At 37.8% G+C, this 16839-nt stretch overlaps 1 long non-coding RNA gene across 1 annotated transcript; it reads right to left on the bottom strand.

The window, feature by feature from the left end:
• Positions 1 to 5195: 5195 nt before the first annotated feature.
• LOC141594459 (uncharacterized) lies at positions 5196 to 7535 on the bottom strand. Its single transcript, XR_012522216.1, has 3 exons — positions 7376 to 7535; positions 7168 to 7275; positions 5196 to 5445 (listed from the first exon to the last, which is right to left on the bottom strand). It is a non-coding gene; the product is annotated as an uncharacterized LOC141594459 (long non-coding RNA).
• Positions 7536 to 16839: the final 9304 nt, after the last annotated feature.

The following is a 16839-nucleotide window of genomic DNA, read 5'->3' as shown; positions in this document are numbered from 1 at the left end:
AATTTTATTCAACAACAGACAAGTTTTCTCTTTGGAAGGTTATTGTGATGCAGACTGGACATCCTGCTCACATACAAGAAAGTCAGCCAATGGTTTTGTCATCTTTTTGGGAGGCAGCTTACTATCATGGAAGTCCAAGAAACAGAAGACAATCTCTTTATCTACTGAAGAAGATGAGTACAGATCACTTCGAAGACTCACTGCTGAACTAGCTTGGCTGAGCAGATTATTATCTGAACTAGAGGTTCCACATCTAGCTCCTATACTTGTCAAATGTGACAATCAAGCTACCATACATATGGCTAAGAACTTTATTTTCGAACTAAGCATATTGACTTAGATTGTCACTTTGTCAGAGATAATCTTATGGATGGTTTGATCAGTCTGTCCTATATTTCAACAAAACAACAACAAGCAGAACTGTTTACTAAATTAAGCTCTGACTGATCCTCAGCATAATCTTTTACAAGACAAGTTGGGTCTGTTCATCACACCCTCCAGCTTGAGTGGGGGTGTTGGAGTATAGGGTTAGTTGAATAAGTTACAAGTTAGTTAGCTAGACCATAGTCAAACAACCAAAGTTAGTTATTCATAGAATAGGTCGGTGCATTGCTTAGTATATATAGAAGGATCACATTGAACATATGTACACAATTCAATACAACATCAATACAATTCTTACATTCAATCATTCATACAATCCTCTCTCTCAATTCTTTCGTTTCTCTCTAATAAGTTAACTTGGAAAAATGAAAATTACAGAATGTAATGAATCAAATACCTTGGAAAAATGAAAATTATAGAAAACAAATAAATATAAATACTACGCCTTTTATAAGGTATAAACATAGTGGAAAATTCCATACATCTTTAATACAAAGTATAAATATATGAAGTATTCTCTCACATACATTATAATAACTACTAAATATAAGTTTTTATCAAGGGTAAAATTATAAATATTAGGATTATTTCATGGGAATAATCCATCCTATGGGTGCCCTGCAAATAACACTCCATGCTATCAGTAATTCCAATTAAATCCATCCTATCTCCTTTTCTTCTTATAACACTCTCGGAAGACGGGCAACCTGAAGAACAAGTCACCCTTGTAAATGTCACTATCTCGTCTTCCTTCTTTGTTTTCCATAGCTTTTTGACTGCGATCAACTTTCCATTAGGCATGTCAACCTTAAAGACAACTTCAGAACATCCTTTTCCGATGATATTTTCATCTTTCAAGCAATCTAATATGTTGCCGATAATAAAGTCGGGTTTTTGAAATAAAATGAAAGTTCATGGATAGGAGAAATCAAAGTCCCCTACAAGATTAAGCTTTGTAATGACATCAAGTTACCAATTTGCCATGGAATTGAACCTGACAGCTGATTTTTATCAAGGTGGAGGGTGATAAGACTAGTACAATTACTCAACTCCTACGGAATCGACCCTGATAAGGAATTATCAAACAAATGAAGTTGTTGTAACTGAACTAATTTCTCCAAATCACCATGAATTTCCCCTAATAGACTATTACAGTTAGAAATCTCTTTCGGAATAGAACCTGACAGGAAATTTCCCTATAAAAGCAAACCGGTAAGCTTCTGAAGCTTGCCTAACTGAGCAGGAATATAACCCGTCAACTTATTTATATGCAAATACATATTAGTAAGCTCAGAACAGGAACCAAGCTCGGGCGAAATCGACCCAAAAATCTCTGTTTTATACACTGCAAATGTCTGCAAGTTAACCAATTTCCCAAATGTTGAGGGAATAACACGTGATAAACCGGTTGCAGCAAGTCTAAATGTAGTCAGATTAGTAAGTAAACCCAACTGAGAAGGGATTTGTCCTATTAAATACGGATTACCGCCTAATCGAAACTGCTGTAACGACATCAGTGACCCTAACTGTGAAGGATTCCAAAACAATTCCAAATTTTAATTTTATTCACATAATTTTTTAAAAATAATTGAAGTGTCGAATTGGTAATAGAAATTGAAAAAAAATTGAAAAAATTGATTCACATAATTTTAATTTTATTCACAACATCACATAATTCCAAAGCAAATCCAAATTTTTCTAAGTTTATTTGGTTGGACCAAAAACCAACTGAGAACTTGCGAGACAAGATTGACAATTGAAGTGTTGAATTTAGTAATAGAAATTGAAAAAATATTGAAACTTAGTGTTTGGAAGTGGGTATAGAATTAGAGGAGAAGTGACGACACTGATAAGAACTCAAGGTCGAAGGTGGCGGTGCTCTCTGCTCTCCGCCAACTCGTCGACACCATCACTACCAACGCCCTCTCTTCCCTTACTTGTCAACCTCGTAATCCCTGATGTCAGATCAGCGCTAGTTTTGAAGAGTTGTCGGAGTTCAGCGGGGGTGTGGTGGTGTTTTTGACGGTGGTGATTTTGGAGGTACTTGTAACACCCCCATACTCCAAGTGCCTTACCAGGACCACTTAAGGCATGGAAGTGCTACCATCTCGGTTACCCGAGGCAATGATAATCATCAGACAATAAAGAAACATACTTAAATAGTAAATAACGTTTAACGTGATTACATGCCACAAACCAAAACTGATAAAGAGATACAAGTTCTCCAAAACTGTCTACTATCAAAAGACCATAAAACTATCAGACACAGCGGAAGACTTCAAAACTGCATCGTGGTGACTCCTCCCAGTTATCCCATACGCATCAGCTCATACCTGCTCAATAACTGCTCACCACCCCCGAATGGATCACCGCAGGTTTTAAAACAATAAACCGGGGTCAGTACTAATCACACAATTTATATAAACCAACAACACAGTAAACAAACAGCTTAAACGGTCACACACACAATCACACCCACTCCAATCAATCTCCGTCACCGATCATCCACTTTGGACCAGCCCGCGATGGGGGACCGCACCGCACCCACCAAATCCCCGCTCATCATACCGAGCGATAACCCTGTCCCATTAATGTGCACATCCCTTCCCGTGGCGGGTTCCACGGAGGGCGAAACTAGGGCGTGAAGCCACTCCCGCAAGTGACTCCACTGAGCCGAGAACGCATCTCGAGAACCAGAGACAAACAATCACAACCATTAAACAGCAATCAAAACCAACAACCGTCACAATACTCGTATGACAACAATCAACAATCACAAATCATCACCAACACATTATGGGACTAATACTGAGTAGGGAAACCCTACCTGGAAAGCAACACAATCAGACGGTCTCAACAGCTGATATCAAAAGGCTTCTTCTACGAATCCTCCTCCTAACATACAAACATATAATCACTACCAATCACGAAATACAACAAAACCCCCAAATCCCAATATTAGGGTTTAACTAACTTTAACGAAATACTATAAAAACAGTACGTTGATCTTACCCTCGATGCAAGGATCACAAAGGTATAAAGAAAGGTGAAATCCGACCTTCCAAGCTCCGGGATTTGCCAATAATGCGATTGATACGAAGAACGTAGATTGGTTTCTCTTTTGAAAGCAATTAGGTTTGTAAAAGTGTTTAAAGAAAGTGACGGGAGTAATTATATACTAAATCGCATTATTAACAAAACCCGACAAATCATCACCCCGTAAACCGGCTACACGATCGAGTAGCTGAGGTACTCGATCGAGTGCCCCCTTACTCGATCGAGTATCAAGGTTACTCGATCGAGTACCCAACAGGTCAGAAACTATTTTTAAAATGCAACACACCCTTACTCGACAGAGTAAGGCCTACTCGATAGAGTACCCAGAGACTCATCCAACCAAACATGAACTCGTAACACCAACTCCACTAACTGTTCCTACCTCCACAACATGGCTCACGATATCGTATCAACTCCATTATATCTCTCTCAACATTAACTCCATACACTACCAACTACCGTCCACCAACGCTGCTAGCTCCGTAATATATCATCCACTAGCAAATCCAATATCAAAATACTCATAACATCAAACGGAATGTTACATTCTACCACCCTTAAAAGAAACTTCGTCCTCGAAGTTTACTCACACTCATAAACATCATCATCCAACTGCCAAGACTATCGAACTCATAATCATCATCATCCAACTGTCAACACTATCGAAATATTCTCACATTCCTAAACATCGAACTACTACAAGCACGGTCATGACCTTTAAGAAAATCAACCACAACACGAATCAATCTTTTATTCTACATCAAGACTCAAACTTCCACATCTACTACAACCTGTACAACCATTAAACTCTCTTTGTCGCATCGCATCGTACTCCTCTTAAGATAAATGTTACGTCCTCGTAACTCTCTAATACTAACTCCTTTGCTATACTTCCCAAAATCCTCATCACCATCGCATGTGAAAGGTATCCGCCTATAATCTAAACACTCACCATTCCTATCTCCTTGGCTCTCTTACTTAAACAGCTCTCGTACCTCAACTCATCCGGCACACTACCTAAACTATACCACAAAATCCTTAGCTTAACCAAAATCTCAATTCTTCCACATTACCGCAACACGACAAACCTCTATATAAACTATATAAAACTCCTATGGCCAAAAGCATAACTCACGATCCACACTTGTTACGTACACTCACACTAAATCCTCCAGTTCTTTTCTTTCATTATCGCAAAACCCAAACATAACTTAACATGCCACTAATTCCCAACACCCTACACTCACTGTCCCCAAAATCTGATTATGAACCACCTGCAGCGTCCAGATCAGTACAACACATGTTTTACCAATCACTTACCATGACTATGTCTAATGCCTCATCTTAAAACAAGATCAAAAGTACTGTAACAACTTCTGACAACTGTGTCCCATTAACAGAATGTCACTATACCATGACAACAACGAAAACATATACAACTCACTTTCATATCATACTCTACCCTCATTCCAAAACTTAACTAGTAAGAAACATCAATAAACAAAACAACTGTCTATCTGTACAAACTGAAACTCACAAGAAGCAACATCAAACAAAACAACAATTTATGTGTAACTGGTATGTACTTTCGAAACTCGAATCATAATCATCCTGTGACACCCTTAAAAATTAGCGTTATCTAAATACTTAAATGCGTAAATTCTACGGAAAAACTGGTAGGATATGTTTGTAAATGGTTCAACTATAAAAAAAAACCTGCAATTTCAAAGTTTTTTCTAACTAAACCATTCACAACCAATCCAACTCAAGAAGTCCAACATTCCCAGAAGCGGGTGCCAAAACCCTGCAAAAGCTGATGAACTACTTTGCCATAGCTAAATAGAAAGTAGAATGATACAAACCCAAAATAGAAAAGGGAGACATATGTCCCTTCAAATAATATACAAACCAAAGGATAAAAGGGTTACTAATTGAATAGCCAAAACTAGGTCCAAGGTTCCTTGCTCACTAGCTCGTCTGTGACCCCAACTAAGCATCAACAACCTGTCAATCGCATTTTATACAAACACGAAAGCCACAATTCAGTGGGGGAGTAACTTCGAGTCCTCCCAGCCACGAATCGTCAAAATTAATGTAACATGTAAACAATTTGATAAACCATTTACTTGTCATGTATTCTAACAAATGACCCCTAAACTGACCAAACTAAACTATCATGTGAATCATATAACAAATTGTAATCCAAACTCTATCAACCATAGCCGGCTTGCATCTCACCTTCTATGATTCATAGAATCATCAAACAAGAAAGGGCAATATATCAAAGACAGGCATAAGTTCTTAGTCCCGTCAATAGTCACTTTGTAACTCGAGTCTATACCACGAGGTAGGGAAGGTAATCGAACCGGTATCTTGGCTCAGCGGTTACTATTAAGAAAACATGGCCAAGAGACAACACAACCCTAGCCTAAAATCTGCGCAGACCTAGACATGCGGATACACACCACCGCACCCAAGACCCACAACTTTTTTTAAAACAAAGTGAAGTGAGTACCCTAAGGACACCACCGAAGGGTTGGCTAGTACTTAAGCTGACCCCATACTATCAAAATAAGTACCTGAGGTCATGCCCCAACTTGGATATAAATCCACTAGTCAGGAACACAAAGGCTATCAAGCGGTGAACATATACTCGTCAGAGACTATAAAGACCTATCTATGATGAAGGCCGAAATACTCACCTAGGACCTAGTCCCACTAGTCCCACTTGAATACTTTAGCCCACACCACACACGACTCACCACACAAGTCAATTAAGACACCCACTTAACCATAAGAGGGCAAAAAGTCCCACTTACCAACATGAATTCTAACATTCTATCATGTGAAAGGCTATATAATATTGTCTATTCAGCAGATAAACCAACAGTTCCTCAATAAGTATTTAATACTAATTTTCAATCATAGCAATTATAACAATATTTAAGGCTTTAGGGGAAACTAGGGCCATTACTACAAAATAAGAAGCTATTAAATTCAATAAGCTATACATGTGAACTAAAGCTTGATAAATGGCCTAAAACAAGAAAAAGGCCGATTATCTAAATCATTCAACCGAATTTTTACCCGCAACCCCACTGACCTGCGACAGTACGGGTCAAATTGCGGTGACCAATCACTCAATTAATCGACATCGCATCGACCAAAGGGACTAAGGCTCGGTTTTTCGGCACAATCAACAAAACATTACAATTATCGCTAAAAAAATTCATTTTGTAAACTATCCTAACATGTGATAACTATTAATATAAGCACAATTTTTCCATTAACATAATTTTTGTTACTAGTATGCTTCAATTCAAATTACTACCCTTTTGTTACTTATACTATTCTAATATTAATTAACCCGAAAAGACCAAGATTGTACGAAGACCCGCGAAACAAGCACGGACCAACCCGGGCCAACCCCAAGACCGGCCGTGGCTGCCGTGGACTGCCCGGCTGCTGCCTTGAAGCCCATTGCCGCACCATTTCTCCTCTTTTTTTTTCATTTTTATACATTATAAGACCGTCTGAACATTAATTAATCGTTCCCAATTCAACTTTGTTAATTTAAACTAACAAAAGGCATAATTTAAGCTAACAATTGACATGCATGCAACCATTCTAAACATGTGAAAACTAACTCTCAAACAAAAATTCACCAAACATACAAAAATCAAAAACATGTGACGATCTTTCGTCGAGTAACTCGAAATATGTTACCTTAAGCTAGAAAAAGGCAAAATAACCCTTGAGAAAACCCTAAAAACAGTAGCTACCCATCATCCTCTACTACATAGGAGTCCCCCACATCATCCTCATAATCTTCACCTATTAAAAACAACAAAAATACAACAAAAGTCACCAAAACCGAAATTATACCCAAAAATCGTCTTAAAACAACTTCAAGAAAACTGAAATTAGAACATACTAAGTTGTAGATCTCGGCGAGGGGATTCCGGAAAGGTAAATTATGCGAAAAACGGACTAGTAACGAAGAAATTATGATGAAAATGGTGTTTTTCTAAACTTTTGGAAGGTTTTAGAAGATGAACACAAAAAAAATTCAGAAAAAGAAAGGAAAGGGGGAGTGTCAGCGTGAAAGGGAGAAAGGAAAGGAAAAAAGGAAAGTGCGGGATTTTTAGTCGGGATTTTTAACGAGTCGGTTTTGACTCGTTTCAATAATAATTAAATCCGTAAGTCAAACGCAAATTCCGTCAAGACCAAAGTTTTTAAACACGAGATTACAAGAAAATTGAGTATTCATACGACCCATTTCCAATTTCGTTTACCCAACGTTCAAAAGAATTGTCATTTTCCCCCCGATACGCCCTTATTTCGAAATAAAAAGTTTTACACGGTTTAAACTATTTTTAAACATTTCAAAACTATCAAAATAAATACTTTTCTTCAAAATATAATAAAATTATATTTCTTTGAATTATTTTTACTTTAAATACTTAAATATCAACTTTTATTTGATTAATAAATTATTTCCGAAATATATTAACGGTCCGAAATTACGGGGCGTTACACATCCCGCCTACTCCACCACAACCGGTGACGGCATCGTAACACCGCCACCAACAGCCACACCGCAGTGCGAAAATACCCGCATCACAACACTAAGTACCGTGCCCGGAACTCCACCCGAGGCACCACAACCACACCGATAGACATCACAACTTACACAATCCCATAAGCACTGACTCAACATAACTTCTCGGACAAGAAAAACTTACTCAAATCCACTTTACTAAATCACAATGCAACATATTATTTGAATTAAACAGATAATAACCTCATGAATATCATCCCCTTACCACATCACGGAATAACATATATCATGAATACATACAAGTATAACCAGTCATGCCAGATCAATCAAATTATTACCTCTTTGAATATCATTCAATTAAATTACCGTGTCCAACATATATTACAGAACATTCAGATAACAACTTTATAACTATCACACCATACCACTTCCCGTGAGGTCAGAACCTCACACAAACATTTATACACATCATAGACCCGTAATCACATCCAACTGGTCAGTCCTGATCACGTAAGTTACCACTCAACAAAGGTTACCTGTCGCCCGAGCTTAACTCATATGCCCCTCATCACATATTTCCCCATTCGCATAACCATCACCTCCTGCCAAGAATAACCATTCAACTAGGACTCAACTACTAGCACCTGCCTCCTAAGACCACACCTCATACTTCCTCACAATCGTACTCATCAATCGGGTCTCTATAAAATCAACATCTTTAGAGTTTCTACCCTTCTTATCTATCATCACCCTTAACCATTATTGACCGTACCACAACAAACCTCTTACACTCATCTCTAAACATCACGGTTTCTTTCCTATCTGTGGTTAACATCCCCAAATCACGAACATCAAACCCATCAACCAAATTCACCCCAACACTATTTCCAATTTCATCCTTCATTGTATCGTCATCTAATTCTCCATCTCATATCATGTAGATACTCTACCAACTTCTTACTCCCTTAATTCCTCGAAACTCATGACTAATCACGCTGTTCTGAAACTCCTATATAACCATTAACTAACATCCTCATGATAGTATCATAAATCTCGACGATTCCTTACTTCTATATTATATAACTCCGGTGAACATTTTCCTAGTTTCACTCCCCTCTTTCTTTTCTTTTTACACTCGGCAAGTTAAATTAACCATTCAACTCCTTATCACTTCTACCTAACTCTTTAGTGCTCCCATTACCTTTTCATTGCTCCAAAACTCACATCTCACTATTTCATATAGATATCACCTTACTCTTTCTTACCATGGGTCCCTTCTCATCACCCCACTCACTCACACTTGCCACTAATTTGCCCATAGAATCAACGTTTAAAGTTCAAACAATTACATATCCCTTTTTACATCTCTAGAAATCAAAATTCGTTTTTTTTATACCATTAATTACCCAAGGAAAACACACATTAGTTTCGTCTCTCGATAACACAAATTCCCAAACTCAGTCACTATCTGCAAATCCACGTCGCGACATGTCTCCACTAAGTTCACTATATACCACTCTTCTCAATTCCTCTAAAACGACCTTTCATTACATATATTCTTAATCAACACCATTCCTAACCATCTCCCTCCATAATTCGTTATACATCTCAGGTTGCTACTATCCACATCCTTTCTTTCAATCTTTTCATTCTCACATTCCTTAAACTCACATCATCCATTGCCCACATTCACTTACATTTTCATTACTCAACACACAATCATGTCACTCATCTCGTCTCACACAACATGCTCTATGCCTCAATTAAGCCTTACCAATCTTCCTTTTCTTTTTCCTCTACCTATCACAATCACATATGACTCATGTCCTCCCCACCGAACTCATACTCATCATAGGTGCCACTCTTTACATCATAAGATTGGGTAACTTACGCTTCAGGACCAACACATACGTAAAACAATGCATAAAGAAGTAATATAACACCTTTGAATTAAACATACTATGCAACGAATGTAAAAAGATAAGCATATGACCCAAAACAGGGGTCACTAGATCGAGTACAGGCCACTCGATCGAGTAAGTGACTTACTCGATCGAGTAGGTGAAGGTCAGAAGCACGTAAAACAAATTACCAGGGCCACTCGATCGAGTAAGTGACGTACTCGATCGAGTGCTCCCTACTCGATCGAGTACCAAGGCTACTCGATCGAGTACCAAGGCTACTCGATCGAGTACCTACGCATTTCTCAGCACTGTCCAGTTTTCATAAAACAGCCATAACTCACTCATTTCTTGGTCGTTTTGGGCGTGTGACCTATCGTTAGAATCGTAAAAGAACAATCTATCACCTCCAATTAGAATCACATCAAAACCATATATAAATCTCAAGTTACAACAGTTTAAAGACAACCTCTCTATAATCGAAAAACATAACTACTTGATTTTACTTCCAAACAACTTAAACGACAATAAGGTAAACAAAAACAACCCAATACTCATGAATCCAGTAGCCCCAATCACATGTTACTATTTTCGAAAGCAAAGCAACAACATTCATCATGCACTACCCACATGCTTTTATTCTATAGCCTTTCGTAAGACAAAACATACTCATACATTACAAATCCTATTTCCATGTTACTAATACAACAATATTACAAATACACTTCGTCACCTAAACATATTCATAGTCACAAAATCCATATTCTCATGCTTTTGCCACTCCAACTTTTCCAATCAATTCATCCATTTCAACAACATTCTTCATACAACATGTACGTATGAACAATAGTAGGCATGTATATGAAATCATTATATAAAATTACACAAACAAAATTATGTATAATCATATCACATATGAACTACTTCCTTTTTCCACCACATTACTCATCATTCTCATACACTTTTCTAACAATTCCAACCAACTATCATGCAACATGCTTTCAATCAACAACATACGAAATCACATCATCACCATCTTTTCTACACATTCCTCATTCTCCACATACATACATTCACTGATTCATGCCACACATCACTATATAGATACACAATTCACAAGATAAACACATAGCGATCCCGACTCATATCCCATGGTGACCGGTTCAAAATTGTAGGGCGAGTTCGCGACTTTAGGACGTCTCCCAAGTCTTTGCATTAGCTCCTACAACTTCTACCCCGGGTTCATTTTAATTAGACTCCCTATATTCATTAGGTTCATTGGTTACAGGTTTCAGGATCGTCGCTCTGATACCATTTTGTAACACCCCCATACTCCAAGTGCCTTACCAGGACCACTTAAGGCATAGAAGTGCTACCATCTCGGTTACCCGAGGCAATGATAATCATCAGACAATAAAGAAACATACTTAAATAGTAAATAGCGTTTAACGTGATTACATGCCACAAACCAAAACTGATAAAGAGATACAAGTTCTCCAAAACTGTCTACTATCAAAAGACCATAAAACTATCAGACACAGCGGAAGACTTCTAAACGGCATCGTGGTGACTCCTCCCAGTTATCCAATACGCATCAGCTCATACCTGCTCAATAACGGCTCACCACCCCCGAATGGATCACCGCAGGTTTTAAAACAATAAACCGGGGTCAGTACTAATCACACAATTTATATAAACCAACAACACAGTAAACAAACAGCTCAAACGGTCACACACACAATCACACCCACTCCAATCAATCTCCGTCACCGATCGTCCACCGGACGGCCACGCCGATGGGGGACCGCAGCCGTACCCACCAAATCCCCGCTCATCATACCGAGCGATAACCCTGTCCCATTAATGTGCACATCCCCTCCCGTGGCGGGTTCCACGGAGGGCGAAACTAGGGCGTGAAGCCACTCCCGCAAGTGACTCCACTCAGCCGAGAACGCATCTCGAGAACCAGAGACAAACAATCACAACCATTAAACAACAATCAAAACCAACAACCGTCACAATACTCGTATGACAACAATCAACAATCACAAATCATCACCAACACATTATGGGACTAATACTGAGTAGGGAAACCCTACCTGGAAAGCAACACAATCAGACGGTCTCAACAGCTGATATCAAAAGGCTTCTTCTACGAATCCTCCTCCTAACATACAAACATATAATCACTACCAATCACGAAATACAACAAAACCCCCAAATCCCAATATTAGGGTTTAACTAACTTTAACGAAATACTATAAAAACAGTACGTAGATCTTACCCTCGATGCAAGGATCACAAAGGTATAAAGAAAGGTGAAATCCGACCTTCCAAGCTCCGGGATTTGCCAATAATGCGATTGATGCGAAGAACGTAGATTGGTTTCTCTTTTGAAAGCAATTAGGTTTGTAAAAGTGTTTAAAGAAAGTGACGGGAGTAATTATATACTAAATCGCATTATTAACAAAACCCGACAAATCATCACCCCGTAAACCGGCTACTCGATCGAGTAGCTGAGGTACTCGATCGAGTGCCCCCTTACTCGATCGAGTATCAAGGTTACTCGATCGAGTACCCAACAGGTCAGAAACTATTTTTAAAATGCAACAAACCCTTACTCAACAGAGTAAGGCCTACTCGATAGAGTACCCAGAGACTCATAAAACCGTAGTATTACAGTACTTGAGTGGTTGTCATGGGCGAATGGGAGTTGTGATGGTGGTGAAGGGGAATCTGGAAATGGGGAAGAAGGAAGAGTTTGGTTATAACGAAAATATTCAATTGAACAAAGGAGGGAAAAAATGACAAGGGTATGAGGGTAAAAAAAGGCGTATAAAAAAGTTTAACGTCCGTATGTGAAAAAGTAGGGCGAAAGTGCACGAGTATTTCATCTTTATACAAATAAACATGTTGCTTACAAAAAAGAGTTAAAATTATAGGTAACGCAATTCTTGTTTCAAACGGGTAATTTTCCTCTGAAATAATAAGATAGAATGGTCATATTTGACTGTAGAGTGGGTCTCAGAACTCCGTCTTATATATTTAAATACGTTACTTTTTATTATAAGCTATCGGAGTATCGGGTCATTAATTCCATACTTCTTTTAAAATCCTAAAGATGATTTGCTGTAGCTGTAACAGTAACACTGAGCTATTATCCCCATTCTGCCCCTTGTTTTCCTTCTTATTAATTGCGTACCATATCTTCTGCTCATTCCCCCTCTTTTCCTCTCCATCCCCTGCTATTTCTATTATCTCTCCTATTTGCATGGCAACTCACTCCCATGGTTTCCTTTCTACATCATTCTTCTATCTTTCAAATATATTCTAGGATTTCCCGAATTATCGACTCCCATGGTTTCTTCCTTATCCTCATTTTCTTAGATCATCTACTTTTCTTTTCATTCTCATACTGTTCTTTGTGATCTTCTTCTTTTTAATTCTTTTCTTTTTTAGCACTTCAATTTTTTTGGACTTCCTGCAATTGTTTTTCACCCTGTCAACTACTTGAATCCGACTGATACGGATACCTAGCAGGTAACTTGCCTTGTTCATTCTTCTGCTTTTCTTTCTATAGGTAAACGATTAAGGTGTATTATTGATTGTGAATTAAATTAAGTAATTTAGGGTTTAGGTTTTTGGTTTAAATTGATTGCATGCAATAATTTGGGACTTTTTTTGGGTTAAATTGATTGCATACAGGTTTGGCCCAGTTTTAATTTCTGGTATCTATTATTCATTGTATGTGCAAAATCGTCTGATTTTGATGAATATTCATTGTAGCTATAAGACCATCCCCAAGCAGTGGTCGTGCTAATTAGGTCGCGGCCCGATTTTACTCTTAATCCTACCTTATTAACCTTGACCCATTTTCACCCTCCCAAGCAGAAGGTCGCGACCTAGGTCATCAACCCAATAATTATCCACTTTACAACATTCCCAATCATTGTTTTTTTATTGTTTTATAATTGTTCAACCAATAAGAAATTGACACATAGAAGGTCAATAAGACCATCTCTTTTGATCAACCTTGATCACAAATTGACCATCCTTGGTCACAAATTGACCATTTCTTGTTTTTGGTCACAAATTAACCATCATTGGTCACACATTAACAATACTAATTACTTGATTAACCATGACCAAGCAAGGTCATGACCAAGCAATTGACCTTGCTTGGGGATGGTCTAACAGTATGATGATTTGGTTGCGATTAAAGAGTATGGATCTGTGAAAGGCGGGGTTTTGATATCCAATGACATTCTGGAGTAAAACTCCTCCGAAATCAGGCCTTGATGTTTCTTACACCTTCGGTCTCATAGGTGCATCCCCGGCGGTAGCGAGCTTTCATCCCCAACGGTCCAACCGGGTATTTTTACTCTTTCCTCCGCTTTACTCTTATAATTTGATTATTGATTTGATTTATGTTTATTATTCTGGTGTTTTTTTTTAATGTTTTTTCTTCTTATTTTTCCCATTTCTGATGAACCTTTGCATGTGGGCTACCCAAGTATGATCATGCTTTTATTCAGTTTCTCGTGAACGTTTGCATAATTGCATGAGTTGGTATATGCTTTATGCAAACTTACTGTACTCGGGTTTGATTGAAGTTGTCCTACTTTTAATTTGTGGGTGGTGATTGTTTTCCTTTTTGCACATTTAGTGTGGTTCTAGGTGGATCAGTCACAGCTCACAAGTTAGTTCCCTACCGATCACTGTTTTGTTTTCCTATTTTTACCTTTCTTTTGAACCTTCATGGCTGATCTCTTAATTTGTTTTGTATTGAAATTTGTTGATAGTTTTCGTTAAGATTATATGAACCTCAATGGCGTCTCGGGTTAATCCTTATTCCTCCATTTTATGGCTCTTGTAAACCCTCTTTCATCACCCAACGAGGTATTTTACCCTTTCCCCCATTTTACTCTTATTATTACCTTTTATTTATGTTTAATATTCTGGTATGATTCTAAGGAGTTTTGTTTTCCCTTCCTTAATTTTGTATTGAAATTGTTGGTAGTTTTCGTGATTCGTGGCAGCGGATATAGAAATGCAATCCCCTGAGTAACGCTCTTTAAAAGGTTGAGCAAGAGTTTGCTGTCTCAAAAAATGATGGGATTATTTCTGGAGGCTCCCAGAAGTTAAGGGAATCACCTGATCATTGTTGACTTTTTCAAGGTTTCATACTGTTTGGTTACATAGTTTTATTTGGTGTTTGCTAGCGTCAATTTATCTACGCATTTTTGGTTGACGTGATGAAGGTAGAAACAACATGATATGATGAGTGCTAGTGTGATTGTTTTTACATGCGATTATGATGAGGGAACTTCTGTACCTCCTCGTCTTGCTTAACTGAAAGGACAATGGTCAATACTTTCTCTATATGAATTTGCAATTTTTGTGGTTTATTGTATTTTCCTGTCTTTGTCTTTGTAATATACTGTGTTTTTTTATGGTTGAATGTGATATAATTCCCACCGAGCTTCTCTCAACCACCATCTCCAACTAGCAGCCTACCACACATCAAAATAACCTCTGCCATTCTCGCTGGATGTCGTCGTTCCTTTTATTTAGTTTTGCTAATTGGCTGTTGAGTTAATTTTGTTTGTCTTATTTTTACTTTTAGATTCCTTCTTCTTACTTCTTACTTACTTTAATTTTTATCAAAGTTGATTAATTGTTAATTTCAGACTTATATCTCTCATTCCCCGTTTTGTTTTGCATTTAATTCGTATTTTTAGTTGTCCATCGCTTACGATAGCGAGGTTTGCATTTAATTTCTGTTGGTCGAATTTTGGTAGTTCCTGAAATAACTTTTGATGCTAGATTTCTACATTGACTAAATTAGTTGGAATCGCAATAGATATTTTGATGATTCAAATCTTGATTGATTGCAGTATTGTTGTGGGTATCTAATGCAAGGATTGGGTCATCATGGTAGATTTTGCATTTGATTTGAATTTTTAAGGTTTTGGTGATTTCTTGAGGTATTGTTACTTTATTTGACGAAATAGGGTGTGGAGAAGTTGACTCACAATGGTTGAAATTAGTAGAGTGGTTGCGACTTGGCATGAGCGGCTTCCTCGGAGTATATCTGGCTCGTTGCTTGTTCAACTTACTTGTAGTAGATGTGGTTTACGATCATTGATGTAAAAGGAATTACTTGGATATTAATATACTCTTCTAGAGTGAAATAGAGGTAGTTCATATTGTCTTTGGGCATTAAGTTAGATGACTAGGGCCATATCACAAGTTAGGTTGAGTTTATTGATTTATGCAATATCACATAAAACTAAAAAAGGATGAGTTGTTACTTGTGGAATTATATAGGTTTCTTATTAGAGTCAATTAGCCTCTTTTTACTGCCTATTAATCTGTCATGTGGCATCATACCACTTATGCAGGGGATTTGTCGCGCGCATGCTTCCATATTAGAAATCGCTGGATAACATATAAAACTCACAGCAAGCATTGTACGATTTCCTAAGTTATCACTCACAAGTATTATATAATTTCTGAAGTTAATGAGGATTTTATGTGTAAGCTATTTGATACTTGTCGTGTATTATGGAAAAATGGTTATTTCAGGAACCCTATTGAGACGACTTTATTTACTTGAATGCTCTGGCCCTGTGTGTAGGCTATTTCCGTACCATCCCCAGTCGACGCAAATGAACTTGACTATCTGGGATCCAGAGATGGGAAAGATAATTCCTTCAAAGTATAGCGGATAAAGCTTAATAGGAGCTTTAGTCGTGCTATTATGGACCGAAGTTGAAGCCAAGCTCTAATGAAAGGAAGTAAGTTTGAAATCTAATAACTTCTATGTACTTTATGTTTGGGCTGCTATCACAAAGTAAGCTGTGGCAGTTGTACCTGTCATCTTTATAAATGCAGAGTCAAATAGTTTCTGTGTGGACTGCTATCCAATGAATT

Source organism: Silene latifolia, chromosome 8 (genome assembly GCF_048544455.1).
Source record: "Silene latifolia isolate original U9 population chromosome 8, ASM4854445v1, whole genome shotgun sequence".
In the NCBI taxonomy this organism is placed as follows: Eukaryota; Viridiplantae; Streptophyta; class Magnoliopsida; order Caryophyllales; family Caryophyllaceae; genus Silene; species Silene latifolia.
This window is presented reverse-complemented; position numbering and strand designations above follow the sequence as displayed.